Source organism: Petaurus breviceps, unplaced genomic scaffold (genome assembly GCF_028583685.1).
Source record: "Petaurus breviceps papuanus isolate PSGF00001 unplaced genomic scaffold, PetGlider_PUasm1.0 37, whole genome shotgun sequence".
NCBI lineage: Eukaryota > Metazoa > Chordata > Mammalia > Diprotodontia > Petauridae > Petaurus > Petaurus breviceps.
This window is the reverse complement of record NW_027186296.1, coordinates 52,144,853-52,157,628: the sequence shown is the minus strand read 5'-3', so window position 1 is coordinate 52,157,628 and position 12,776 is coordinate 52,144,853. Positions and strand designations below refer to the sequence as shown.

Sequence of the window (12,776 nt, the reverse complement as noted above, 5' to 3'; positions counted from 1 at the left end):
GTTCCACTTGCAAATCTACTATGCTAAATAATCATTCTGTGGCCAACCTGTTGATGGTCCTCTCCACCCTTAGCTAGTCTAATCCTTATACATATATAAGCCTTGTTAGAAACCTTTCCAGCTACTGCCATTGAGGCTCTGGTAAGGCTCTGATCAACCTACACTAAACACAAGACACCAGGACAGCTTGCAAGTCAGACTTTAGGAGAGGTAAAGAGCTTACATAGCCAAACAAAGGAAAATTCAGAGCTAGTTAGGCATAATCAGAAGTCCTTCTATTCTCTTCCCCTGTGAAATGGTTCTCTTTGTCCCTTAAATTTTTGCATTCATAGGTTTATGGTTGTTTTTGATAATTTATAAATAATACTATTATTCCCTTAGCAACCTCCTATTAACCCCTTATAAAAATAATTCATTGTATCATACGTTTTAAAGGGCATTCATTTTATTAATATCTTTAAAGATTTTAAATGCTTTTATCACACCCCACACTCTAATTCCAACAGAATTTTTCCTTTAAGCATCTTTGTGAGATGTCTAAACATAGCACCTTGTTGGAAGCGTGTGGGTGGCCATTGCAGAATGTAGAGGTGATCATTGAAGAAGCTTTTTATCCAAAGTTTGAGCTTCTACAAGGCCTGCCTTCTGTGTCTTTTACATTGTTTCATATTCTTTGCACTGGGTAACACTAAATAGATAAGCCACATCTAGTTCTGCTACCGAGAGAACAGACTTGTCTTTCTGCAATGAAACTTTGGAGGGGGAAATTCCTCGTAATAGAATATGGCTCCCCATGATGTTGTAAGACCCACATAGGTGAAGTGAGTTGTCCAAAGTCAAAGAGCCAGTGACTAAAAGAAGAGGAAAAGTAATCCACATCTCCTACGTGTGGGATATCCCACATTTTGGATAAAATATCCAAGTGGATATTTATTCCACCATACTGTTCTGACAGTGACAGAAAATCTAAAAATGAAACTTTGAAATATTCATGATTCACTAGAACAGTGGTTCTCAAATGATGTTCCACAGACCCAGTGGGGATCCCTGAGTCCTTTTTAGGGAGTCTGTGGGGTCAAAACTAAGATGTTTTATTTCTAATATTGTGAATATTTATAGATATAGATCATACAAATAAAAGCTCCTTAGGAGTGCTTAATAATTTTTAAGCATACAAAGGGGTCCTGAAACAAAAAAAAATGAGAACTACTATATTAGAATTTGTATTCTTTGAGGGCAGGGACTGTCTTTGTATTCCAGTGCTTTGCAAAATGCCTTGCACATAGTGATTAGCAAATGCTTTATTTGTCTTTCTATATGTTGGTATCTATGTACCTGAAGTGTATGGGATATTCAGAGAGGACTAGGACCTCTGGTATGAGGGCTTGCTCAACCCTTTTGGGGCTGCTCATCTACCTTTGGTGTCCACCTATTTCCCAACTCTCATCGGTGACTCCAGGAAGTTGTAGCATGTGCAGCAGCTACACCTCAATAAAATCCCTTCACAGACAGGCTAAACCAGGTTGATGGCAACCAACAGGCTTCAAACCCATCAGCGAATTAGGGGGATGTCTACCTCAAGCATGGGAAAATTTCCCCTGTGGAATGTGCAGATGAGAATAATTTGTTCCAGTGGCCATAAAGGCAGCTGAAGCAGGTGGTGTGGAACTCTTAGAGCTCAGTAAGACATCGAAGACGCCGTCATCCACTGCATCCCAGGCCATTGCCCATCATCTTGGCTTTTGTCTTGCCACTGGACTTCAATGACTCTGGAAGAGAGATAGTGAGACTGACAACTTTATGCAGCTCTGCCTCACTTAAGCCAATTCACACACAAGTCAAGACATCACATTATGATGTCATTGGTCTTCTTCAAAAACAAAGGAAAAACAACATCTATCTATCATCTATCCATATAGCCAATGACAATAGCCCAAAGAAATTGTATATGTATTAAATAATGAACCATTTGGTACATATGTTTAGCCTCAGAGATTTGATGTTGGTAAAGTGGTTAAGTTGGCTACATTTCATTTCATTGAATCATATAATCTTAGACATTAATAGCTAGAACAGACATTTTTTCCTTTATTTAGAAATTTTAATTCTTAGAGTTAATGCTGTACAATAGTATATTCTCTTTTTAAAAAAATTGTTGCTATATTTTGTCTTTACATTGCCTTCATTTCTAAATACATCTGGCCTTCCTCTCCCCCAACAACCATCCATGAAATTAAATTTTAAAGAGAGAGGAAGTAGCTTAGCAAAATTAACCAATAGATCTACCATGTCTGATAATACAATGTTCCACATCCATAGTCCCCCACCTCCACCCCACCTCTGTAAAGCAGTGATGTTGTTACACTTAGGAAAGATTTTTTACAGAATTCAATATTCATTTAATAATGACTTACTAAGCACTTTCTAAAGGCATTCATTGTACAGTATTGTATTAGCTGTTATATGAGATATAATTCATCAACATTTATTGAGTATACATTATTGTACTAAGTACAGTATGGGGAATATAAAAGAAATCTAAGATAACTCTTAAGAAGCCTGTTGTTTGTCCTTTATTCTCAAAGAAGACCAATGACACCACAATATTGGAATAAAGCTGTGGTTGATCAGTCCAGTATGAGTTCAGAAGGCACTACCAAAGTTCAGGCACAAGTGGTCCAATAGAACATTTAGAGTGGAAGTGGCTCTGGATTTGTGCAGCTCCCATTTCCTTTGTGCTTCTACAATTTGCTTTGTTCATGGAATACAGCACCTTCTTTGATATAGGCACACCATGCTGGTTAGTCCTATGCCAGGGTTTCCAATGTCTCAGAGTCAATATTAAAGTTCTTCAGAGATACCTTGAGAGTGTCCTCATACTGCTTCTTCTGACCACCATGTGAGCACTTACCTTGCTACAGTCTATCTTGAGGAAGTAACTAATAATGGAAAAGAATCCAAGAACAAATGCTAAGTTTTGATAAAAGAAAGAAATAAATGAATGAAAGAAAGCATACTTATTAAGCACTTCTTATGTGCCAAATACTGTACCTGGGGAACTCAGGATACAAATGCATGAGCAAGACAGTTCTACCTCCAAAAAGCTTCCATTCTAATTGGGGGGTACAATATTTATGTGGAACTGATAGGGAAAGAAATGTCTAGGAAATCAAGGGGATGGCGGATTGATCCACGAGGCACCAAATTCCAGCCTTTCCAGGAACAACGGGAGTATGATAGTATTTATTTCCCAGTGCAAGAGATGGGAAGAGGAAGGAAGGGGGGTGACTGCATATCAGCAGCAGAGAAGAATGCCAGATGGGTAGGGGTGGATAACTGGATGAGATGTGAAAAACATGGTTTCATCTGATGATCATGGGACTGGCTAGATATCATGGGCTAATTGAATTTGTGCTTCTTCACCAATCAGCTTAGATTATGGCAGTAATTCTAAGGCTGAGTATATTACCTCCCCTAGGGATAGAGGGAATTTTTTGGTCAATCTGATCCCCTGGGGAAGTGTAAGGAGAGAGGGAAGCCATGGGGTTTTAGATAAAAGAGAAACTGGTATAGCTAGACTCAATGGGAGAATCTTTTGGGATAGGCAGACCTTTGGAAGATTTTAGAGCTGACAGAGCTGAAATGAATTCAATGGTTCAGGATGTGGTGGGAGCAGGGAAGAGGAATCCCAAATGGACTTCTCCCTGCTATGACAGCTCTTTCAAAGCTCCAAATATGTGACTTGATTGAGGCAGTTGAAAGCATTTGGAAAAACCAGAAATCATCTAGATGTCATCATAATTATCATTCTTTATGGAAAGTTTAGATTCTTGTGAGCCAGACTATTTAAATGAATGGAACATTGTGATTTTGTCTCCTCTAGGAGTTCTTTTTGGTCAGAGAAAGTAATAAAGAAGCCACATGGCCTCCTTTCATCTCTACCAGACCAAACAGCACTAAAGAAACAACCATAAAAAACAGAAGTAAAGGAGAATAACAGCCAGAAGAATAGTTTATATCATATAATCTCAGAGCTGAAAGGAACCTTTAAAGATTATCTCTTCCAACTCCCTCATTTTAGATGGAAACTGAGGCTTACAACTGCTCAGGGCAAATCCAGGTTTCTGAAGTCCAGGGTTCCTTCCATTACAACATTCAATATATAATGATGCTGGAGCCCCTTGATCCACAGGACCCCTGTATAAGCAAGACCAATTTATTATAACATCCTTTGGTTATACTAGGGATTGAATTAATTCACTGAGAATGGGTTTAATACTGATGCTGACATATGGATTTGCTACAAGAAATGGAAAGGTATTTCTAGATTTCTGTGTGACATGGAAAAATAGTGAGAAGGACAGATTCTGAGAAATGTGCAAAGAATTTCATCATCTTTGTTGTCATTACTGAAGCATTTTGAAATCTGCGATTCAAATTATGGAATATGTATTAAATACCTACTATGTACAAGGCAAAGTACCAGGAAAAAGTGAATAGGGCTATGCCCTAGGCTGGAGTATTCACTAACATATGGGGGTGGGGATTCTTATTTCCCATAGTATTTCTCTGGATCTTATAGTTCATGTTGGCCCATACTACATAGCAAAACTACCCCCACACCATTTTCTCTGCCACTTGTATGGAACCCCTCTCCTCTGATATGTACACCCTCTCTTCTCATGCCTTGGGCAAAATATGTTAAGTTGAAGGTGAGAGGAGCACATAGGAAAACCCAGATCTGTAAAATAAGTGCATCTTTCTTACCCAATGGAGAAATTGGTTCACATATTTCCTATATACTGAAAATTTGGTATATAGATGGTTACCACCAATAGCTGTTTTTCTTACTTGATTGGAGAAATAAATGGTGTATTGCTTGTGTCTATATCATGATACCCTCTACTAGAGAGTAGACCTGACTGGTGCTTGGTTTACAAATCCCTTTCAACTTTTCCATACCCCTGCCTTACTCAAATGGATCTGCCCTGTGTGCAAGACTTCCTAATTATGGCTCTTGTGTTAAACATTAAGGATACAAAGAAATATCTGCCACCAAATTCTCTTGAGTAATTTACAGTATAATTAGGGGCAAAGATATGTAAAAAGGTAAGTATGATATTAAGTAGAATGTAATAAGTACAGAGGAAAGGTACTGGCAAAGTGCTGAGAGAAATCTGAATAAGCAGAGGTCACTTTCAAGTGGGGGTGAAGATACAGGGGGAGGGTCAAGGGAGGATAGAAGGGGACATTGGAATCAGAGCCAGGGCTTGAAGAAAGGTAAAAGCTTCAGCAGGTGAAGATGGGAAGCAGTGGGAGGGGGGCATTCTTGGCATGGAAGACACTGAACAGAGTCAGAGACAGGAAAGGTATGGACAAGGGACAAAAATGAACTAGTTGAATGACTAGACTCAAAAAATTGTTGTTAACCGTTTGATGTCACTGTGGCAGAGGGTCTATACCCTAGGGATCTGTGCTTGGCCCTGAGATATTCAACATTTTTATCAATGATTTAGATAAAGGCTGAGATCTTTTGCTTATCAAAATTGTAGGGGAAACACAACTGGGAGGGATAGCTAATAGCTTGATGACGATCATGAAAATAGAAATAATACTATCTAGAATGTGTGTAGAATTAAATAATATACAATTTGATATTTATAAATGTAAAATCTTATACTTTTTCCCCTCAAATCCCCTTTATACAGACAAGATAGAGGAGGCATGGTTACACAAAAGTTTGAAAAAAATTGGAGTTTTTTATGGATTATAATCTCAATGAGTTAATAGTATAATCAAACAACGAAAAAAAAAAACTGATGGCATCTTGAGTCATGTTAAGAGAAGCATAACTTCCAAAGAAGTTACGTAGCAGGAAGTCCTACTATGCGCCAACCTGATCAGACCAGATGTTGAGTGCTGTGTTCAGTTCTATGTGCCAAAATTTAAGAATATTGATGTACTGGAGAGTTTTAGTGTCTAGTGAAGGATAACCAGAATAGTAAAAGAGTATTCCTCTAGGCCAAAAGAAGATCACTTTAAGGGTGCTTATTCTGGAGAAGAGAAGCCTCAAGAGGAATAACATAGGCTTCAAGTTTGAGAGGTATCATGAGGAAGTGGGATTAAATTTGTGCTGTTTGTCCCCAGAGTTCAGAACCAAGAGTAAAGGTTGAAAGTTACAAAGAGGAACATTTTAAACTTGCCATCTGGAAGACTCAGCTAACATCAGAACTCTTCAAAAGTGGAATGGGCTGCCTCAGGTGCTAGTGTGTCCCTTAAGTGGAGATTTTCAAGCACAGGCTATATGATACCTTTGGGGGGGGGGGCTGTTGTAGAGGGAATCACTTTTCATATATGAGTTAGAACAAATGGCCAATGAGGTCATCTCTAAAATTCTGTAATTCCATGATTCTATGAGTAACTCAGTTTGGTCTGAATGTAGAATATAAAATGAGATAATGGAAGAAAGACTGATTTGAACCAGATTACAGAAGGCCTTGAAAGACAAAATCAGTATATACTTTATTCCAGAGGCAAAAGGAGGTTGGTAGAAGATTTTGAGAAGAGGGTTCACACCTTTGGAGTTGAATGGCATTGGTTGGAAGGAAAATAGACTAAGAGCAGGAAGATAGGTTAGGAGACAATTACTACATTCCAGGCTAGAGGTAATGGTGACCTAAACTAAGGTGATCTCATTATTCCAGATTTCTAATCTATGAGGAGTAGGACGTCAACTCTTACTTGTCAAATTTTCTGTTATTCATCTTAGAAAGACCAACCATACCAAAAACTACAGTATAAAAAGTCTCTTCAGCAGGGAAAATTCTTGTTTCCTGCAGTATCCTGAAATCTGCTTACTGGTGCTCTATGGTTAGAATGACATTAAAAACTTTTGAGTCCCCAAAACCCTGGAAGTATTTTTTTCTTTCCTATTTCAGTAGTCTGTTTAAAATATCAATTCTCCCTTAGAAAAAAATGTGAAAGTTTTTTTTCCTTGTTCCTATAAATGTAAAACTGTCTTTGGTAATCAAATACTTGGCAAATATATACCAGGGAAATCTGGAAAATTGAGACATACCATGGTATTCTGAAACAAAAAAATCGTTCTCTTTCAGGAGACATTAAATTGATGATTTATAATGGACACTACAAACAATAATATAGTACTATGCACCTGAAAATTAAGAATTGAACAATGCTATAAAATACTGTTAATATGACTATTTGGATCTGTACAAGAAAATGTGTTATTCCTGTAAACCTGAGCAGGCGTGGCATTTCTGACTGTCTCTCTTTACAACCAAGAAGCTATAAATAAGTGTCTGGGAAGCATCTGAGCATTTCAAAGCATCACATTGTTGCTAACACAAATGTGTGATCAGAGCTGTTGACTTCAGTAAATGTTTCTTCTTGAATTTTCTTCTTCTTCATCTTCATATTTGGAAGCAACATGATGTGGTACAAGGAGCATTGGCCTTAGAGTCAAAAGGCCTGGGTTAGTATCCCAGCTTTGGCACTAATTAGCTCAGTGTCCATGGGGAAGACATTTTGCTTATCTGAAGCTAACTTTCTTCGTCTGTAGAATGGGGATAATAATGTCTGTCCTGCCTACCTTCCAGTTTTGTTGAAAGAAAAGCACTTTGTTCATTGTAACACCCTCTATAAGTATTGTTGTCAACAGCAAACATCTAAGTGTATCCATTGTACTAGTTGCTGCAGTTACAAACAGGTCTAAGATAGACCCCTTACCTCCTTCATGGGTTTTATGATCCAGCTGAGGAGACAGGATGTATATACAAAATGATAAGGCAAGGCAGAATAAGCCACGTGCTTGAGAAACAGCACAGATGATGAATAAAACAGGAGTCCAGAGAGAGAAGATTACATTCAGAGTAAGTCAACAGCATGATATGATGCACACACACACACACACATGCACATATATGCATACATGCACACATAAAGTTAATGTTATATTAGACTGTATTATGAGAAGCATAGGCTCCAGAACGAGGAGGTGATAATTCTGTTGTTCTCTGCCCTGGTTATGTCACATCTGGCATTTTGCTTTCAGTTCCAAGTACCACATTTTTTAGGGAGCACATTGTTAAGATGGAGAGGTTCAGATAAAGCTGCCCAGAGTGGTAAAGATCCTACTGTGTGTTTCAATTGAAGAAATGAGACATTTGGCCTAGATGGGAGAAGATTTAGGGGGAATCTTAGAGTATTTGAAGGGCTAACTTATGAATCAAGAGGAATTGCATTTTTTTTTCTGTTTGGCTTCATAGGCTAGAACTAGGAGCCCTGGGTTGAAGTTTCAGAGGCACATATATATTTTTGCTAAGAAAAGTCTTGCTAACAATTAGAGATCTCCAAAAGTAGACTGGGTTGCCTTTAGACACATTTAACAAAGTTTTGAGAAACAACTTCTTGGCTGTATTATAAAGAATATTCATGTTCAGTCATGACTAGATGGCTGTTGAGATTCAGTTTAGGTCAATAAGAATAAAACGCCTACTATGTACTAGGTACTGGGGATACAGAAACAAAAATGAAAAAAAGAAATCCCTGTCTACAACTCTGAAATTCTGTGAAATGAGGTGGATGGTTGGGAAAGATTTCTCAGAGATGGAAGGACTTGGCTGTATTGTGAGAAAAGGTGTAATCTAGCAAGTGCAAATGAGTGGGGTTCTAGGAGGAAATGATCATTCATAGGAAAGAGAGAATACTTGTGGTAGGTTTGACTAAGTGAGTAAATTAGCCTAACTGAAACCAAGTCATTTGACTCCAAAACCAATGCTCTTTCTACAAACTACATTATCCTTCCACGATAAGAACATTTTCATGATATGTTTTAAAGTATTGAATAATGCCAGATCCACAAAATTGCAAGTTCATGCTTTAAAATAAGAGAAACAAAGTTGATATATTAGAAAGCTTTTTTTACACATTTCAAACTTTCCCTTGGTCTATATCAGTTTTCTATAGAGGCAGCTAGCATAGTAAATATTCAGTTTTAGGAGCTAATACTAAAAAAAGAAAAGACAAACTCTACTATTTAATACCATAATGACATTTGTTTTCTATCTACTTCGAATTTAATTCAGCTACTGGGATTGTTCCAATTTCTCCTTATACCAAGAATTGCTCCCTTAGAGGATTTTAAAAGGTGCTGGATGAGAAGGGCACTTGAGATTTGTTTCCTAACCCTAGCCCCCAATTTGAGTTATGCATATGAAATAGGCAAACAACATATGCAGTCATCATATGACAGGATAAGGGAATTTCTCACACATTTCCTAGGATATTATGCACAATTATACTGGTAAGCATGGCATTTGAAACGATTGTTGACACAGCTGTGCAAAGTTCTCCCTGTAATAGGGATCTGGTCACTGTTTGCATGGCAATAACATGCTTGTTATATGAGTTCCCAAGAAATATTGATATATATATATATTGCTTTCTTCTTCTTTATCTCCAATCCAATTGTCAATAATGCATTCAAATTAAAGGATTCCCCTGCATATTCTTTCTAACCATGATGATCACTGCAATATTTTTTTCTCTTTCAAGTTTTTAATGCACTCAAATTACATCAATAGTGTGGAAACATCTGTTGTTCTCTCTTAACAGGGAAATTTGGAGGGGGGCACAGAAAGGAGGAGAAATTCATCTTAGACTCATGTGTTAAACTGTATCAATTCCAGGAAGTTCAAGCATACAGTTGGTATAGTTTCAATACCACACAGTTGATGGCAATATTCTATTTCTTACTACAACTCAACCTTTTTACTAATTACTCTAAAACAAGAAAATCTAATATTCTCATTGATGTGCTTATTGATTAATATTCTTAGTGTAAAATAGATACAAATTCATTACATTTACCATAGCATTCTAACATGACCTGTGGTAAGTATCAAAGAATTCTGGAGATAATTATTAGGGACCTAATCTCTGGGTGACTGATATTTAAAGGCAGGAAATCTTGCTCCTGGTGAACTGGGATATAAAACAGGAACCAAATCATTTGAAAGCATCAGAGAAAGAAAGGAACCAAGTCATGGGGGTAGTGAGGTCAGAGGGGCAATAAGGTTGACTCAAAATTAAGTCATTAAGCTCCCAAAATACTGTTCCTCATATTTCCTATCAGGATGAAGGGACTGATGTAAATAGGTAGAATTGATATTCCCCGGTGAAGACCCTGTTTCTTAAGAGACATAAGACTTTTGCAAGGAAGAACTTCAGAGTAAGTGGGAGCCTGAGTGATAGGAGTTATATTTCTGTAAAGATAGCTGTTTCCCAGAAGGTGTTGTGTGTGTAACAGGCACACAATTCTCTTGGGGTCAAGACCCTTGGGGCCATTGGCAATGCTCCCTTTCAAGATTATTGTAGGAGCTCAGCCACTAGTGTTCCTATGCTTTCTTCCATGTAGAGGCAATCTGGTTCAATGAAAGAGTATTGCTCTTGTAGTAGAAATGTAAGATCGGGTTTTTTCACTTGTTGTGTGGCCGTGGAACATACTTATACCACCTAACTCACAGGGTTGCTATTAGGAAAGAAAAAGCTTTGTAGCCCATTGTGCTCTAGATAAATCTGGGCTATTTATAAAATTATAGTTCTCATGATGATGGTTATCTTTGCCTTTTATTGTGACTTTCCTCACTTTGATCAGCAATTGCTGTTGAGTACTACATAAAATTCCTCTTGGATACATGGCATGCAAATGGTGATGACCCCTTGAGCTGCTCACAGAAATAAGTGAGGCCCAAGTATAATTTCTAAACTCCTCTTGTGCCCTAAGAGCACCAAACCAGCATGAACATCATACAACTTGTGATTATCAGTTCCCCTCTGATTTATTTCACCAATATGCCAAACATTTATTAAATGCCTGTCATGTACAAGGATTGTGGTAGGCAGAAAAGACACAAAGGCAAAGGCAAAATCATCCCTGTCCTTAAGGAGCTTATGGTCTTCTGGGGAGCCTCTGAAGGTTTTTGAGCAAAGGAGTAACATGTTGAGACTTGTTTCTTAGAGGGATTATTTTGCCAGTTATATGAGGGGATTGGATGGGAAAGAGACTAGAAGCAGGAAAGGCAATTAGGATGGAATTCAAAGAGTCTAAACAAGAGGTGGTGAGAACTTTAAGTTCATGGGAGTATGAAAAGAAGCAAATGAATATTTGAGATGTCCCACAAACAGAATCAATTGGCAACTGTTTGACTATGGGAGGGTGAGAAGAAATGAAGAGTCAGGGATGGATCTGATGTTACAAAACTGGGTGCATAGTAACTAGGAGCATAGTAGTCTCATAAGCAGAAAAAAGGAGGTTAGCAGGAAGGATCAGCTTGGGCAGGAGGCAAGATGATCAGTTGAAAATAAAATAGAGGGACGGCTAGGTGTTGCAGTGAATAGAGCACCAGCACTGGAGTCAGGATGACCTGAGTTCAAATCCGGCCTCAGACACTTAACACAAATGCTAGCCATGTGACCTTAGGCAAGTCACTTAACCCGAATTGCCCTCCAAAAAAAAAAAAAGAAAAGAAAATGGATGATAGCTCCTGGGTCCAGAGGGGAGTCAAAAAATCACTATTGTAAATATTTGAAGACAAATTAACTACTTCTGTGCTTTTTAGGAGAATTCAGAGAAAGGAATGGTGAATTAAATTGACAGTTGCATTTATCATAACTTTTTTAGCTAAAGTAAAATAAAAAATGACAGGAATTCTATGGAAGAACTTATGGTGGTTGATAAACCTTATTCACTTATTGACTCTATTCACTTACATTGAAATGTAATGAAACATAATGTTTAGTTTACTCATTAGAAAAAATAAAATTAGGTATAGAGCCATGTGAGCAGAATAGTGTAAATTGGGATATCCCTCCCCAAAGGAAGGAGCTGTGGAGGGGAGGGGGAGAATTGTGTCAGCACTTCTTGCTTTGAGTTTTGTGCACCTAATATTCATTCATAGAAGTGTCTCCAAAGAGTCTGAACGGACATTTTTTTTTGCCTAATGGTCTCTATACCTTGTTTAAAAAGCAGAGGAGAAACCTACCAAGAAGAGCAAATTTGAGACATCAGTTATAAAGGAAGCAACATGAGTACTAGAAACAGTGATATATTCACTGGTTAATGATCTCCATGTAGCATATTATGTAAATCCCTAGAACTACTGGAACATATCTACCATTAATGCTTATAGGGTATGAGAACTGGAGCCCAAGACATCAGGAATATATTATTATTTGCACAACCAATAACTGTCCTCCGAGACAACATGAACATGCTTAACACTCTATTCCATTCCTGTGTACAATTTGGATTTGTTTTTCATCCCAGGAAATCTTAGCTAAAAAAGCTAGTGAGATGATGTCCCATGACTTCTACTTTTGCAAACTGAGCTGAGTCATAACTAGGCATAATAGCAATGAACTCTGAAATCAGTACATTTCTCAGATGAAATATAAACCTTAGTGTTGGCCAGTAATGGGTGCTGGAAATCACATAGTACTCCTTCCAGGTGTAGGGGATATTAGTCACAATTTCTTATACCTAATTGTTTCCTCATCAGTAAAATGAAGAGGTTGGACTACATGACTGTTAAAGTAGCTTCTAGCTCTTTAATTCTATATTTTTCAGTATATTTTTATAAGGAGTATGATTTAATTGCATAAGTATTATCAGAACCATAACTAAGAAAGGAAATCCAGGACATTGCCCAAGGCTGCCAAATACAAATGACTTTAACAGCATTTGTAGCCTTTCA

At 37.7% G+C, this 12,776-nt stretch overlaps 1 long non-coding RNA gene across 1 annotated transcript in view; it reads right to left on the bottom strand.

Annotated features, from left to right (window-relative positions):
• Positions 1 to 448: 448 nt before the first annotated feature.
• The window catches only part of LOC138168552 (uncharacterized), a 65,397-nt gene continuing 53,069 nt past the window's right edge, over positions 449 to 12,776 (bottom strand). Inside the window, exon 3 of the long non-coding RNA XR_011170129.1 lies at positions 449 to 1,769. This is a non-coding gene — a long non-coding RNA (uncharacterized lncRNA). The remainder of the gene's footprint in view (positions 1,770 to 12,776) is intronic.